Raw genomic sequence first — 16,364 nt, 5'->3', positions numbered from 1 at the left:
TGATCAGTGGAGGCCCTCCTGCTGGCTGAGGAGATGATAGATGTGACCACCGTCTCTGGTGCAGCTAGTCCAGAGCTAAGTTGCTCTGCATAATTAAGAAAGAGATTGAGAAGCCCCAGAAAGAAGATCCCAGGGAAGGAAGTGGGAACCAGTAAAGCTAAGTGTTGGTGCTGACAGCATGGATAAGGGAGCAGAGAAAACCGAAGAGCTGTAAGCTAAGAGAAGAGACCTGGAGGGGAATGGGGAGGCTTCAAAAACCCTCCCTTTTGCTTTCCAGTTCTAGACAACATCTAATTTTGGTTCTGAATGTGCATTTCAGCAGGAGTCTCAAACTCAGACAACTTCAGGGGGCTGAGCTGAATGAACCCAGAGCTAGGGCGACAGATGCTAGTGGAAACTTACAGCTGGAGAATGCATGCCCTGTGGACAGGCATTCAAATTTCTCTTACTTTTCTTTTGTAGTTAAAAACAAAACAAATAAAAAAAAAGACATGGTGCCAAGCAAAACACATCTATGGGCCAGAATAAGACAGCTTATAACCTCTGAAAGAGTCACTAACAAATCAAAGGACATTCAGAGGAGAATGATCAGGATATGAAATAACTCAGTAGTGTGCAGCATGTGAAACAATTGAGTGAACTGGGATTCTTTAATTTGAAAAAGAGTAGGCCTTAGGGAACCTGGTGGCTGTCTTCAAAGTATTTGAAGGCTGTTATACAGAGAAGATATTAGAGATGTTTTATCTTCCCTTGTGGGGTGGAATGAGAAAAACAGAAGCAGCCATTAAAGATTAAATGAATTAGTATTTGTAAAGCACCCAGAAAAAATGTCTTCCCAGAGTAAGCATTGCAGAAGTGTCTATTAAATTAAATTAAACGATACCTGAAACTATCCAAAGCTTAAGTGAGATCTGTGTTGGTTGACTGAAGAGGGAACACCTCATAGGCGTGGACGGGAGGCATATTTTGACAGAAAGCTTACTCAAACTTGGAATCCACCAGTGTCCAGAGCTGGATGGTCCTCTGCAGTAACTTATCAACTTGGATTTAATTTCACGTGCATAAAATCACACAAAGTGAATGAATAGTCCTGCATCACACCTAACTTCTCAGATAAGACTCATCCCATCTTTGAGATAGCAACTGATGTTGTGAATTAAATTCTCGTGAAAAATAAAGTATGGGGGAGGTATATATAATTCTAGAAAGTAAGGTGGTCTCAGTGGAAGTGTGGGGACTTTGGAAAGGACCCAGCAGAGTCCTCCCACAAAGGAGCGAAAGGCTCGGGGATAGTGATGAGGAGCACCAGAACTTAGCCATCTCTCAGAGCCTCCTTTCACACTTTTTGTGAGACCACACTTTTTGTAGATGTAGGCACCTCCATGTTGGATCATTCAAAATAGAAATCCATGCCTTTATACTCCAGAACACATGAAATAGAATTCTGAGACAGCAAGAAGAATGAGAAGACATCTGCAAAGTACTTTTAAAACACTGAGATTCTGATTATGATGGATTCCATATGTCATAGACGGTCCATGACCAATATGAAGACAATAGTGACCAGAACTAACTCTGAGTTAAGAAACTCAGGAATGATGTAGGTATGAATATTAGAGGGATGGGAACAATGCATATAATCCAGATGGAAGAATTGAATCACTTTAATTGCTGCATTGTTGCCTTGTATAAAGTGGGGCAGTTGAAGAAATAAAAAAGATGGGAATGAAGATTTATCAAGCACCACTTTTGGTCAGATACAGTGACATACTTTACATTCACTACTCTATGTAATAAATTAACCTTGATAAAAGGTAATATACACCATTTTTTATTACACAAGAAAATTAGAGTTCAGTTTAATAAACTTGCTCAACTTTTATACACTTTGGGGGGATTATAAAAATCAAAAACTTTATGGAGAGCAACTTAGGAGAATCTATCAAAACATTTGAGAAACAAAATTATTGTCTCAGCAATTCCATTTGTATCCATCTACTCCCAGAAATACTTTCACAAGTGTGCAAGGATATTATGCACAATTGTCTTCATTGTAACATTATTTGTAATATTGTAAATTTGGAAACAATCTAAAGGTTGTTCAGTAAAATATCTCATGGTACATCTATACTAGAACACTTTGAATGCAATAAAAAGATTTAAGTAGATGAAGATAAACTCATTCAGAAGGATGTCTAGGAAATTTTTTTATTCATTTTATTATCATTAATCTACAATTACATGAAGAACATTATGGTTACAAGATTCCCCCCTTCACCAAGTCCCCCCCACCACAAACCCCATTACAGTCACTGTCCATCAGCATAGTAAGATGCTGTAGACTCACTACTTGTCTTCTCTGTGTTGCAAATCCCTCCCTATGCACCCCCCCACATTATACATGCTAATTGTAAGGCCCCCTTTCTTTTTCCCCACCCATATCCCTACCTTCCCACCCATCCTCCCCAGTCCCTTTCCCTTTGGTAACCATTAGTCCATTTTTGGGTTCTGTGATTCTGCTGCTGTTTTGTTCCTTCAGTTTTTTCTTTGCTCTTATACTCCACATATGAGTGAAATCATTTGGTACTTGTCTTTCTCTGCCTGGCTTATTTCACTGAGCATAATACCCTCTAGCTCCATCCATGTTGTTGCAAATGGCAGGATTTGTTTTCTTCTTATGGCTGAATAATATTCCATTGTGTATATGTACCACATCTTCTTTATCCATTCATCTACTGACAGACACTTAGGTTGCTTCCATTTATTGGCTATTGTAAATAGTGCTTCAATAAACATAGGGGTGCATCTGTCTTTTTCAAACTGGGCTGCTGCATTCTTAGGGTAAATTCCTAGAAGTGGAATTCCTGGGTCAAATGATATTTCTATTTTGAGCTTTTTGAGGAACCTCCATACTGCTTTCCACAATGGTTGAACTAATTTGCATTCCCACCAGCAGTGTAGGAGGGTTCCCCTTTCTCCGCAACCTCACCAACATTTGTTGTTGTTTGTCTTTTGGATGTTAGCCATCCTTACTGGTGTGAGGTGATATCTCATTGTGGTTTTAATTTGCATTTCTCTGATGACAAGTGATGTGGAGCATCTTATCATGTGCCTGTTGGCCATCTGAATTTCTTCTTTGGAGAACTGTCTGTTCAGCTCCTCTGCCCATTTTTTAATTGGATTATTTGTTTTTGTTTGTTGAGTGTGTGAGCTCTTTATATATTTTGGATGTCAAACCTTTATTGGATCTGTCATTTATGAATATATTCTCCCATATTGTAGGGTACCTTTTTGTTTTATTGATGGTGTCCTTTGTCTAGGAAATATTTTTGAGTATAAAGACCAAGATACACAATATTATACATAACAAAATCAACTTTTTATTAATGAAATATACATACATCTATATGTATATAGTGAAAGATCTGGAATAATATGTACCAAGTGATTGATACAGTTACTTCTCGAGAATGAGTGAGGAGCCGGGAGGAAGGGGCCACTTTCTATTTTCTGCCCTTCTGTATTACTTAAACTATTTTGAACAAATATGTGCTATTCCATCAAAAAAAGATAAAGGAGGGGGAGATGGAATATCATAATGAAGCCAAAGTCACATAAGCAGTCCCTGGCAGTCAGGATTCAGTACAGTGCTTCCACCAGAACTGACTTCTAAGTTTACAGTTTGGGAGTTCTCCCCTCCTGAAACGAGTTTATTCTATATAGGATGGAAAGTAGAATTACCTGAGAGAAGAAGCAAAAACTTTCCAAGGAAAATCAATTAAAGCATGGATAGAGGCCATGGCAGCAACCATAAATGCATTTCCTGCCAAAGAATGAACATGAATCTCTACACATGAAGATTTATACAAAACAGAGCTGTGACACATCAGTTTGTCTTCCAAAAAGCATAGCTCTTCATAGCAGTTCCAACTCTTCTAATAAATTAGCTCAGCAGACATGGTCAAGTGCACATAGCTATCACTGATTACACCTCTTCAACATACTCTATTTATCAATGTGGTTATATCTCCTGATTTAAACCTTTAGCATCTCTTCTGGATTTTCCCATATAGTATCATACTGCAAATCAGGATTCTAGTCAGTCACCATCTCCCAGTATAAATCCCATGGCAGGCAAAAGAACTGAATTTTTAGTAATATTGTAATATTTAATAATATTTTTATTATAATTATTAATGAGGTATAGAACCCTGAAATGAGGCCACCAGGACAGAAAAGAACAGGAATATGTTTTCTTACTGATTTTCTTAACTCAAAAATATTTCAAAAGTTCCCAGGATATTAAGAGTGGACAGAAAAAAAGGAAAAAGCAATAATGAATTCTCTTTAGCAGGGGAATATCATGAGAATGCCTGGAAGTATCCAAAGGTTCACTAGGGGTCCTTTAGGGTCTTTCCTTCCCTTATGTGCATGTCACTTAAAACATCCATAAATGACACATGGAGTCTTACCAATGAAAACACTCAAGGTTAATTCACATAGCCCTGTCATGGTCTATAACTGCCCTGAGGTATAGTCTTAGTCCAAATTTTTTCAGTTTGCTTTTTTAAAAAAGGAAAATAATGCTTAAAATATGCAGTTCATATATGAAGATAAAGTTCTCTATCAGCTACTTGGAGGTGTAGGTTCAAATATAACCTTTAGTCACATCTGAAAAGTTCAATGGTTACAGCACTGAGGTAGGCAGCATCCAGCCACATAGCACAAATGATTTGCATCCTAGTACACATATATGCACATAGCTACTTGGCAATTTTAGCTCAGTGAACACTCACATAGACTATAACATGCATGTCACTTAAAAATTTTCTCCAAAACCAGATGAAAACAAGTCAGTCAGTCCATCTAGCTAATAGGTCTTATCTTCTTACCTCCTTCCAGAAAGATTCTTTGTTTTCTGTTTCGAATCCAGTCAGGGAGGACAAAAGTATAATTTTTTTTTAATCAGACAAACATCAAAATCCATTCCTCACATTTAGATAAATGTCTAAAAATTCCTCGAAACTTCATATGAATGTTCTTCCGGTGGAGATATTTCAGCAAAATTTTACTGATGACATACATTTACAACGCAAACTTCACAAAAGTTATCAAGCAGCCTTGCACTTTAAAATGTGTACTCATATTCTACAGATTAACCACCTAATGGCTCCACAGGAACAATATGAGCAAAACACATTGCTGATAATTGAGAAGTGTTCATTTAAAGATAAACTGCCATCCCTTGCAGCCCTAGGTACTGAAGGTGCATAATAATGAGTGATCACATGAGTTAATAAACTGCCTTCAAACCTTTCAGCACTTAATGGGTGTAGTTAAATCATTGCCCAACTAGACTGACTAGACTGTCCTGACTTTATCAAGGTGTCCTTGGCATATCACCATTCTGGGTTTTCTTATTCCCATTTTACCCTTGCCAAGATTTGACCATAGGCAGAAAGGTCAATGTAAATAATCAGAAATACTGAGTGTTCATATATATACAGCTGCTCACTTAAGCAGGGTATCATTTCCCAGTCAATATTATCTGTTGGAAATTTACCTGAGACCCAGAAAATAAGGAGGAAAGTCCTAAGCAACCAATAGAAGTGTGTAAAAGTGAGGATTATGGAAATTATATATGTAATACATCGAGTGGTTATAAAAGGTATTTAATAAATGATCACTATATTATCCTCACCATTATCGTCATTGTTCCCTCCATATGGCTATACAAAGGATCTGAGATCATTTATCCCAGGAAATTACTCAGATTTAAAGCAGCTAGGAAGCAATCAACTGAAATGAAGGACACATTTTGCTAAAGCCAGGCCTACTTACAATAGCAAAGAGTTATAGTTAGCCTTCTAAAAGAAGGAATAAAAATAGAGAAAATTATAAAATGTATACATAATTCAAAGAAAAAGCACTATGAGGCCATTTTTACTAGGACAAATAGTTCAGAGCATTTGAAGCAGGGAGACTATCATTTAATCTGTGCAAAGCCAATACTCTATGTTCTTAACGATGACACTGTGTTAAGAATAGCAGCTGTGGAATCAGACAGGTCTGAGTGCAAATCGCATTCTACATCCTTGTGGTTTCAGGGTCTTGGCTAAGTTACTTAGCCATTCTGATCCTCTCTTAACAAGGACAGTATCTTTTCCATCACATTACTACGTCTAAATGAAATTTTAATACAAATGGCCAATATGGGGATACCACATGAACTCTATTTATGAAATGGTGGCTATATTATTATTATACTTTGCTTAGGAAAACATGGAAATATATAATGCATTTTAAAAGATCATTCTCCAATAGTTTGTTATAAATCAATTTTGTCACTTAAGGGGTTAATATTCAGTTATCTAGAAGATTGGAAAGCCTAATTCCCACATGATGCAGCCATAAATATGAAGACTTTGTTTATAATATATAATCAGACACAGGTGAACAAGAAGATGTGCAATCAAAAGGCAGAAAAAAAGAGCAGCATCTTTTTCTCCCCTTTATCTGGGTCAAAGCAAGTTAATAAATATCTCAGACTTAAAAGACTGTAGAATTATTGTTGAAACTGGATCAGTCACTACATTTCGGTAAGTGTAACTACACTAGCTTGGGAGTATATTTCTGCTGTCTCTTTCATGACATTTCTCTGTTTATCCTTGTGAAATCACAGACAAAAGGTGAATACCTCCAAATACACACTCACAAATGCCCAGGGATATTTTGAGCACCCATAATGGCAGGGGAAGGAATTCCTCCTGGAAAGAGTTCAAAAACTTCTGAAGATATTCATGCTATGATCATGGATATATTCAGCCAATTTAATAGTCACAGAATTTCATAGTTTTTAAGAGGAATGGTAAAAGGACAAAGAGAGTAGTGTGGTATAAGCAGTGCCTCTCCAGTGCTTAGAAGATACTCATGGAATACCTATCGAACTAGTAAGTACACTTATGCTAACTGGACTGTACAGAGAAATCTCTAAGATGATAGAGAGATAAAATTAAAACTAAATTTAGAAGAATTGAGTCTCTGCATTATTCAGTACTCTGGAGATAAATGACAGAAAGACAACACAAACACATCAAAGTGTATATGTACTGCATTGGCTTATGTAAGGAAATGTGTCAGGAGCTGACTAGCTTTGGCATAGCCAGATCCAGCTCCTCAAAAATGTCCTCCCTTAGTTTCTTGGCTTCTTTTCTTTTGGATTCATTACATCTTCCAGAAGTTTTTCTCCATGAATTATGAATGGACAGCCATCAGCAGCTTCAGATTTACATAGACGTTGCCCTTGGAAACACCAAGAGGCTCTCTCTTCAAACATCTAAATAATTCTCTAAAAGAGACTACAAGTGACCCTAATTGATTTGAGTGGCCCTGCACTGATGGTGGCATTCTGATTTGCCACCTTGGTCCATATGACCACATCTATGGAGGGAGAGGAGCAGTGCCCTTTGATTGACAGCATTACTAGAATCATATGGTGAGAGGAAGGGGCAATTTCCAAAAGAAGACTGTAGGAAAGACAAAATAACAGATGTCAGCTCCAGTTCCCTACTGTAAAATGCTTTCGTATTCTCTGCTGGTTCCCTCCTTGAGTCTCTAAAATATTATAGTCAGTTGTTTACATGCCCCAAACCTCATCAGGATTTAAGCTTTCTCGGGGTAGGGGACACATTTTCTTCACAATGTTGTGCATTGAACATTGTAGGTACTCACTAATTTAAAGGGTTAACTTACACAAAACTGTATACTATAAAGAATTATACAACTGCATATTTGTATACATCTAAACTGTAAACTGGAAAGGATTATATAAATGTAAATATTTAGGGCAATAGACTTACTTGTCTCTAAACTTCAGAGAGAGTTAAAAAACATCAGAAATTCTGTCTCAAAATTCAATGATCCTAGGAGAAGTAGGGCAGCTTGTGGCAATGGCTTCTGCGTCTTTGTTTCCTTCAACTGTTTTTATTGCCTGTCTTTTTTCCTGATTCATATTACAAAGAGGCTAAAGGTAAAATTAAAAATAGTGTTATCACCTGGAAGTAAACTCCAATAGTATTGATTGTAATACTTTTTCCCTGTTCTTGGCATTGAACAAGAAACCTGGAATGTAGCCCCCTCTGTTTTCCCTTTTCTGAGTTACCACACATCTAATCTGGTCTGCCTTGGCTCTTTCTCCTGTGATGATGTTTCCCTTAATACTCAGAATGAAATGATTTGTGACCCAATATGTTTTTAGCCCTTTACAAGTCATCACTATCTTGAAAGTTCAGTCTCTCAGCAATTTTTCTAAAATTTCATTTCTAAGCCCTTAAAGTTTTCTGATTTTCATGTATTACGATTATGTTGGGAAGAAAAATTATAATCTTCTAAAGGAGGACCATGTTTAGTCTTTCACTTTTTAGTCATTCACTATGCCCCACCACCAAAAAAACAAAAAAAAGAAAGAAAGAAAATGCCCTAAAAGTGATTTTTTATTTAGTCTTAGAAAGAAAAGACTGAAGAAAATTTGAAAATATTTCAGTAAAGATAAGACTACAAAGTCAAGTCTCATTAGAATGAATACTATTCCAGTAGCAGTTCTCTGTAATTAAACTATTTCCAAGCTGTCTCTGGACAGTGACCAATAGTAATGATACCTCTTTGTTCTTGCTAAAGTAAAAGTTTCCTTTGTTAATAACTCAGTATAACAAAAGCTTTATCCTTGGTTCTTGTCTACTTAATTGTCAGTAGCTATTGTGAAGGGAAAAAGCCTGAATACTTGATTCTGGAGCAAAGAACAAGTGCGAAGAGAAGTAGAAAGCATGAGCTTTAACAGCAAACTCCTCACAAAGGAATGACTGTCAAGAGATAGGAAGGGCAGCAGTTTTCTTTTTTCAAAAAGAGGAGGAAAGAAATAATAGAATCAATGGGCTCTACCAAGAAGAAAAGGAGCTTTGAGCAAAAAGGTATGCTATCTTACATCACAATTTACACAAAAGTTTCACCTATATTGCCTCATAGAGCTTAAACATTCAACAAAACTAGGAAGTAGATATAATATTATCACTTTGCAGATTGGGAAACTGAAATTCAGACTTTGTTTATCCCAAGAGAGAAAGCTAGTCATCTTCTGATTTAAACATTCTGTACTGTTTACATAACATTATATCTGCCTCGGTTGCATTCCACAAATTAATCGTGTACTTTTAAAAGACTGACACCCACTGTACCCTTTAAATACAATCTCAAATTCATTACACTATCACTGTTTCCACTTTTTATTTGCCCCACTATATGTCTAGATTATAATTTCACCCCTCAGTCACTTTTTCTATAGCTCCACTTTGAACCAGCACCATCTAAAATGTAGATTCAACCTAATAATTTAGATGATGTGGATTGGAATAAGATATAAATTATGGTTATAAAAAAAATTACCCCTTATGATATTTCTTACTATTACTATATAAGAAGAATTGAAAAAGTGTGTTACTTTCTGAATGCACTGAAAAAATGAAGTGTGTCAGCATCACTTACAATCAGACAATGTAGATCTAACACAAGCCTTATAAATTTGTAGCATGGATGAGAAATGAAGAAAAAAGGAAGTCTGTGTAAATGTGCAAGGATGAAGGGTATCAATGAGATTACACCTTAATTATGAAATATCTTTTAATTAAAATATTCAATATGTATTTCCATTCAAGTTCACCTAACTGGACAGGCAATGACCTCAAAGGCACAAACTCCATTACTTCAATCATCTTCATGATACATAGGCTACTCTGAACCTCTCGATTCAGGACACTGGACAGCACCTTGGCTTTCGGAAAGAAAAACAGCAAGAGCGAGCTAACTACTGGCCAGGAACCTGGGCTATCTTGGTACAGTAGTGGTTGGAGTTTTAGATCTTCAGATTCTAAAATGAAAGCGAAAAAGAAAACTCTGTCATCCTCCTTTTCTGCAGGCATTTATTTCTCACTGTGGGGAAGTCTATGCAAACTCATTCAATTCCCTCAAATGGGACAGCCAGTTCATGCAACTCTGAACAAAGGTACCTGATGAGAGCTTAACACTGCTCTTCACTTGGGCTCTAATCAGTTCTCTGTTATCCTGCCATAGTAATTACACTGCATTTAAAAAGCATAAAAAATAGATAAGCTTTTGAGTTTGCCCGAGTTGCAAATGCTTTGAAGTTCCACTGGATGCTTTGAAGTTCCAATTCTAATGTTGCTAATGCATCTTCCCAAATAACCCCTAATAATGTGTTAAATAAATATTTTGTAGCTGAATGTTGAAGGAACATTTGTGAGGTAAACTGCATGGACATGTAAATTCACATGTTCCCTATGGATATAATTTCATAACCTAGCTGGGCCAGTTCAATGAACAATATTATACCTAAAATTGTCTTTCCTCTGCACTAAAGAATTATTCCTTAAAAAATTAATTAAAGTAAGCCATCTGCATTGACCCAACTACCCTTTTGTAGTATATATTCCATGCAGCAAAGCCTAGAAAATGTCCTATTTGCTTGGAGAAATAATCATTTTTTAACGTTCATAATGGTAAAATGTCCAACCCAGACACCATTGTTCATAAAAATAAATTCTTTCATTTGTACATCAATTTACAGAGTAGAAAACTGGTCAGAATGGGGTATGCCTGAGATAGTAAGATAGTTTCTGGAGTAGATACCTGTACTTAAACATTTTGAAGAAAGTTTCTCTGATAATGCTTTCCCATTTCTTGCTATTGATGTTCCTCAGGAATATTTTGTATTGAAAGCATGCATAAATTAAGTTCTTTAGTACTTAAGACAGGACCTTAACAGATTTTCACAGGGACCTTAAAAAGTAGTTAAGGCAGGAATTGGTTGTCCCACTTTAAGGACAAACAAACTGAGGCTCAGAGAATTAACTAACTTTTCAAAGTCACATGACTAATGTGTGCTAGAACTGGGTCTCAAGCCCAGTTCTTCTGGTTCGAGTTCTACTCTACACCACTACTCCTCATGTATACACATCTCCTCCATGAAGATGAATAATAATCCGTTTGCCTCTCTTTTCACATATGTCCATTTATTTTGCAATGCATCTTTACTTTATTTTCCCCCTGCAGAAGAAAAGAGAAGATGAAGATAGGTAGGTGGACAGATAGGCATAATATGCTTCCTGGAATGGTATACCCTGGGTTTAAACTTGTTTTAACCAATAATGTTTAATTCCTGAACTCTGAAACTGGTCTATGTGTGAATAACAATAATAGCAATTGATAGTAAAATATTTCACTTGCAACTGTTGCTCTAAAATTCTCTGATAATATATATCAAATTGAGAAATCATCTCCTTATTCCAGCTTTTCTCCCACCAAATCGTCTGTCACATTGTGAAAGTCTGGCCTTGCTATATTCCATTCTTAACTCCCACCTCCAATGGCCCCCTGTCACTCTCAGGATAAAGAATAAACTCCTTAGGATGGCCTCTCAGGCCATCAATGACCTAACCCTCCTTTCCTTTCCAAACTCCTTCCCCAGTGCATTTTTCTTTCTAGCTAAACCAAACAATTTCACAGTTACCCAGTACAGCCTGTATCATTTTACATTGCCATACTTTTGCCCATAATCTCCCTTCCTTCTGGAAGGCTCCTTTTCTATCTGAAATCTCTATTCTTTGTTCAGACGTGGGTCAAGCATCTGTCTATAAAACAATCATCCCACTCCTCCAAGCAGGGTTGATGATTCTCTCCTTTGTGCATATCTTGAGTAGAGTTAGTAGAGTAAATTAGTTTCCACCTAACAATTTTGCCACCACCAAGAAATGTTATAGTCAGTTGTTTGTGGGTCTCTTTCCATGTTTTACCTCATTGTCCCTAGTCTTAGCACAGGACCCAGCAAGATATAACAGGCACTCAGTAAATGTTTACTGATTGATCAATGAATGCATGAATACCCATTTAACAGAGTAGCCAGGGAAACAGAAAGCCACTGAATTTTTTTAAGGGTAGAACCATCCAAAGATCAAATGTTATCTTGTCTGGTCCTTCCTGTACCCTGTTTTAACTAATATTAATATAAGATTACCACGAATCTCAAACATATGACCGTAGCACATAATACTCTAGTTGCTTAGAACCTTATCCCTAGTAAGAATGAAAAGAGACTTAATTCATCTTACCCAAAATTCTGGTGCCAGCCCCACTACCCTTGAGCAAGACTTCTAATCTTAGGCATTTTTATTGTTGGTTTTTCTTCCCTGCTCTTCAGTTCTTCAACTTTGAATATAAAATAGCAAGATGAAGCAAAGGGAAATTCTAACATTTTGAGACAAGTATTGAGGCAAATGGAAAAGAACACTATTCACCCCAGATTCAGTCATCAGAACACCACTTACACAGTTAAGAAAAGCAATCACCGAGTCTGAAGGACCTCCCTGAGACACACTGTGAGAAGTTACGACTTCAAAGAACAGAAATCTAAACAAAGGCTTGGAATAACAAAAAGAAATTTATCTGAAACTAAGCTTACTAATTTTATAATTGGATTCCTGTTTTAAGTGTTCTTTTTGATCGTTTATGCACAAATCCATATAGCAGTTATCATGGGAAGTTTTCCCAGAAACTATTGTGAATACTGTGTCAAAAGATAATGGAAATATAATCTCAAATATAAATAATTGAGAAAAATATTTATATACAAACATATCTGAGGAAAGGAATATTTTAAATAATAACACCAAAATTTATCATTTAAGATCTATATCACTAGGATAGGCAAGTTCAAACCAGAGCTCATGGAATTGCTTTATATTGATTCTAAGAACTGGTTAAATACTTGAAAAAGATGTTATTTAGCAACAATGTTGTATGAGGCATGATACTATACATTGTGAGAGATGAAACAAATAAGGCCTAGTCTCTGCCTTCTAGGTGATTTGTGTCTAATAGTGAAGGTAAGGAATTTATACAAATAAAGCCTGTGAAGCAAACTTAAAGGAGAGAGCAAAGTGATAACCCATTACATAAGAAAAGAATTTCCCACCTTCAGGAAATCAAGAACCACTTCATGGAAAGGAGTTGCTGTCAAGATCAAATAGTATAATATACATTAAAGCACTCTATCAACTATAAAATCCTGTTGCAATGTTAGATGATTTTTTTCCAAGAACAGAACAGAACAGAACATGCTGCACTCTAAATTAGACATCAGGAAGGGTAGCTGGATTAGGCACTTACAACTGTAAAAACAGAGGTCCACTAAGGTCACTGAAACCCAAGAAACACACATTATACCACAAACAGGAGACACCAGGCAGAGCAAGTCCTTGTGGAGTTAGAGCCAGAAGACGCTTGCTTGGAGATCAAAGAGATCGAGGCTACACTAAGGGCCTAGACAACAGGGCCTGGGTCTCTTCATTCCGTCTCCACCACTTCAACCTGGCTCTTCACAGGACTTGGCTTCCTCTCACTATAGACTGTGAGCCCTCTCACTCTCCTGCTTTTATCTTTTCTCTCCTTGCTTTGTGAGCCATTCTGCTTCATACTCTACTTGTCTTTACCTACCTTGGCCTCAGACTCTACTGTAGGGCTGCCAAATATTATATAATATATATACATGCCAGCAGCTTTGATCAGAGGGAAAGGTTCTTATGGTTCAAAGTGTGAGCATTTAGTTTTTCTCTTTCATTCACACATTTATTTGTTTATTCAATCACCTGTTGCACTATATACTAGATGACACAAAGTAAACAAGATTTTTTGTTTAAAATTCCCGTCTTGGCTGGGCGGAGCCAAGATGGCGGCGTGAGTAGAGCAGTGGAAATCTCCTCCCAAAAACACATAGAGCTATGAAAATATAACAAAGAAAAATCTTCCTAAAATAGAGACCACAGGACACAGGACAACATCCAGACCACATCCACACCTGCAAGAACCCAGCGCCTTGTGAAGGGGAGTGCTTTTTGGAAATCTTAAAGGGGCAGGACAGGTCACTTAGACCAGAAGCAGGGAATCTGGGGATCTCTGGGCACTCTAACCCCCTGGGCAGCAGGGAGCACAGAGGCCCCTTACAGAGATAAATAGTCTCCTGGCTACTCCCCCTCCAACGGGGCTCCACCATTTTGGAGGAACAGCCCCAGCCAGGCCAAGCCCACAGCAACAGCGGAGATAAACCCCAAAGCAACTGGGCAGGAAGCAGAAGCCCTGTCTGCGCACAGCTGCCCAGCACAAGCCACTAGAGGTCGCTATTCTCCCAGGAAAAGGCTACAAACCAACAAGAAGGGAAGCTCTTCCAGCGGTCACTTGTACCAGCTCTGCAAACTATCTCTATCACCATGAAAAGGCAAAACTACAGGCAGACAAAGATCACAGAGACAACACCTGAGAAGGAGACAGACCTAACTAGTCCTCCTGAAAAAGAATTCAAAATAAAAATCATGAACATGCTGACAGAGATGCAGAAAAAAATGCAAGAGCAATGGGATGAGATGCAGAGAAAAATGCAAGAGCAATGGGATGAGATGCAGAGAAAAATGCAAGAGCAGTGGGATGAAGTCCGGAAGGAGATCACAGATGTCAGGAAAGAGATCACAGAAGTGAAACAATCCCTGGAAGGATTTATAAGCAGAATGGATAAGATGCAAGAGGCCATTGAAGGAATAGAAGCCAGAGAACAGGAACGTATAGAAGCTGACATAGAGAGAGATAAAAGGATCTCCAGGAATGAAACAACACTAAGAGAAATATGTGACCAATACAAAAGGAAAAACATTCGTATTATAGGGATACCAGAAGAGGAAGAAAGAGGAAAAGGGATAGAAAGTGTCTTTGAAGAAATAATTGCTGAAAACTTCCCCAAACTGGGGGAGGAAATAATTGAACAGACCATGGAATTATACAGAACCCCCAACAGAAAGGATCCAAGGAGGACAACACCAAGACACATAATAATTAAAATGGCAAGGATCAAGGACAAGGAAAGAGTTTTAAAGGCAGCTAGAGAGAAAAAGGTCACCTATAAAGGAAAACCAATCAGGCTAACATCAGACTTCTCAACAGAAACCCTACAGGCCAGAAGAGAATGGCATGATATACTTAATGCAATGAAACAGAAGGGCCTTGAACCAAGGATACTGTATCCAGCACGACTATCATTTAAATATGATGGTGGGATCAAACAATTCCCAGACAAGCAAAAGCTGAGGGAATTTGCTTCCCACAAACCACCTCTACAGGGCATCCTACAGGGACTGCTCTAGATGGGAGCACCCCTAAAAAGAGCACAGAACAAAACACACAACATATGAAGAATGGAGGAGGAGGAATAAGAAGGGAGAGAAGAAAAGACTCTCCAGACAGTGTATATAACAGCTCAATAAGCAAGCTAAGTTAGGCAGTAAGATACTAAAGAAGCTAACCTTGAACCTTTGGTAACCACGAATCTAAAGCCTGCAATGGCAATAAGTACATATCTTTCAATAGTCACCCTAAATGTAAATGGACTTAATGCACCAATCAAAAGACATAGAGTAATAGAATGGATAAAAAAGCAAGACCCATCTATATGCTGCTTACAAGAAACTCACCTTAAACCCAAAGATAAGCATAGACTAAAAGTCAAGGGATGGAAAAACATATTTCAGGCAAACAACAGTGAGAAGAAAGCAGGGGTTGCAGTACTAATATCAGACAAAATAGACTTCAAAACAAAGAAAGTAACAAGAGATAAAGAAGGCCACTACATAATGATAAAGGGCTTAGTCCAACAAGAGGATATAACCATTCTAAATATATATGCACCCAATACAGGAGCACCAGCATATGTGAAGCAAATACTAACAGAACTAAAGAGGGAAATAGACTGCAATGCATTCATTGTGGGAGACTTCAACACACCACTCACCCCAAAGGATAGATCCACCGGGCAGAAAATAAGTAAAGACACACAGGCACTGAACAACACACTAGAACAGATGGACCTAATAGACATCTATAGAACTTTACATCCAAAAGCAACAGGATATACATTCTTCTCAAGTGCACATGGAACATTCTCCAGAATAGACCACATACTAGCTCACAAAAAGAGCCTCAGTAAATTCCACAATATTGAAATTCTACCAACCAATTTTTCAGACCACAAAGGTATGAAAGTAGAAATAAATTCTACAAAGAAAACAAAAAGGCTCACAAACACATGGAGGCTTGACAACATGCTACTAAATAATCAATGGATCAATGAACAAATCAAAATAGAGATCAAGGAATATATAGAAACAAATGACAACAACAACACTAAGCCCCAACTTCTGTGGGATGCAGCGAAAGCAGTCTTAAGAGGAAAGTATATAGCAATCCAGGCACACTTG

General features: G+C 37.5%; 1 protein-coding gene and 1 long non-coding RNA gene across 5 annotated transcripts in view; one reads left to right on the top strand and one right to left on the bottom strand.

The window, feature by feature from the left end:
• The window catches only part of KCNMB2 (potassium calcium-activated channel subfamily M regulatory beta subunit 2), a 246,947-nt gene that overhangs the window by 24,881 nt on the left and 205,702 nt on the right, over positions 1-16,364 (top strand). The gene's annotated exons all lie outside the window — the stretch shown is intronic.
• Positions 1-16,364, bottom strand: part of LOC140848453 (uncharacterized) — a 139,338-nt gene that overhangs the window by 29,583 nt on the left and 93,391 nt on the right. Inside the window, exon 1 of one of the 3 annotated variants that reach the window (XR_012129370.1) lies at positions 7,860-8,976. The exons of the other annotated variants lie outside the window; for them this stretch is intronic. This is a non-coding gene — a long non-coding RNA (uncharacterized lncRNA). Of the gene's footprint in view, positions 1-7,859; positions 8,977-16,364 lie in introns of those variants that run through there. 3 annotated transcript variants of the gene reach the window in all.

The sequence above is a fragment of the Manis javanica genome, chromosome 3, assembly GCF_040802235.1.
Source record: "Manis javanica isolate MJ-LG chromosome 3, MJ_LKY, whole genome shotgun sequence".
Taxonomy (NCBI): Eukaryota; Metazoa; Chordata; class Mammalia; order Pholidota; family Manidae; genus Manis; species Manis javanica.
Note: the sequence above shows the minus strand (reverse complement) of the source record. Positions and strands in the feature narration are given on the sequence as shown.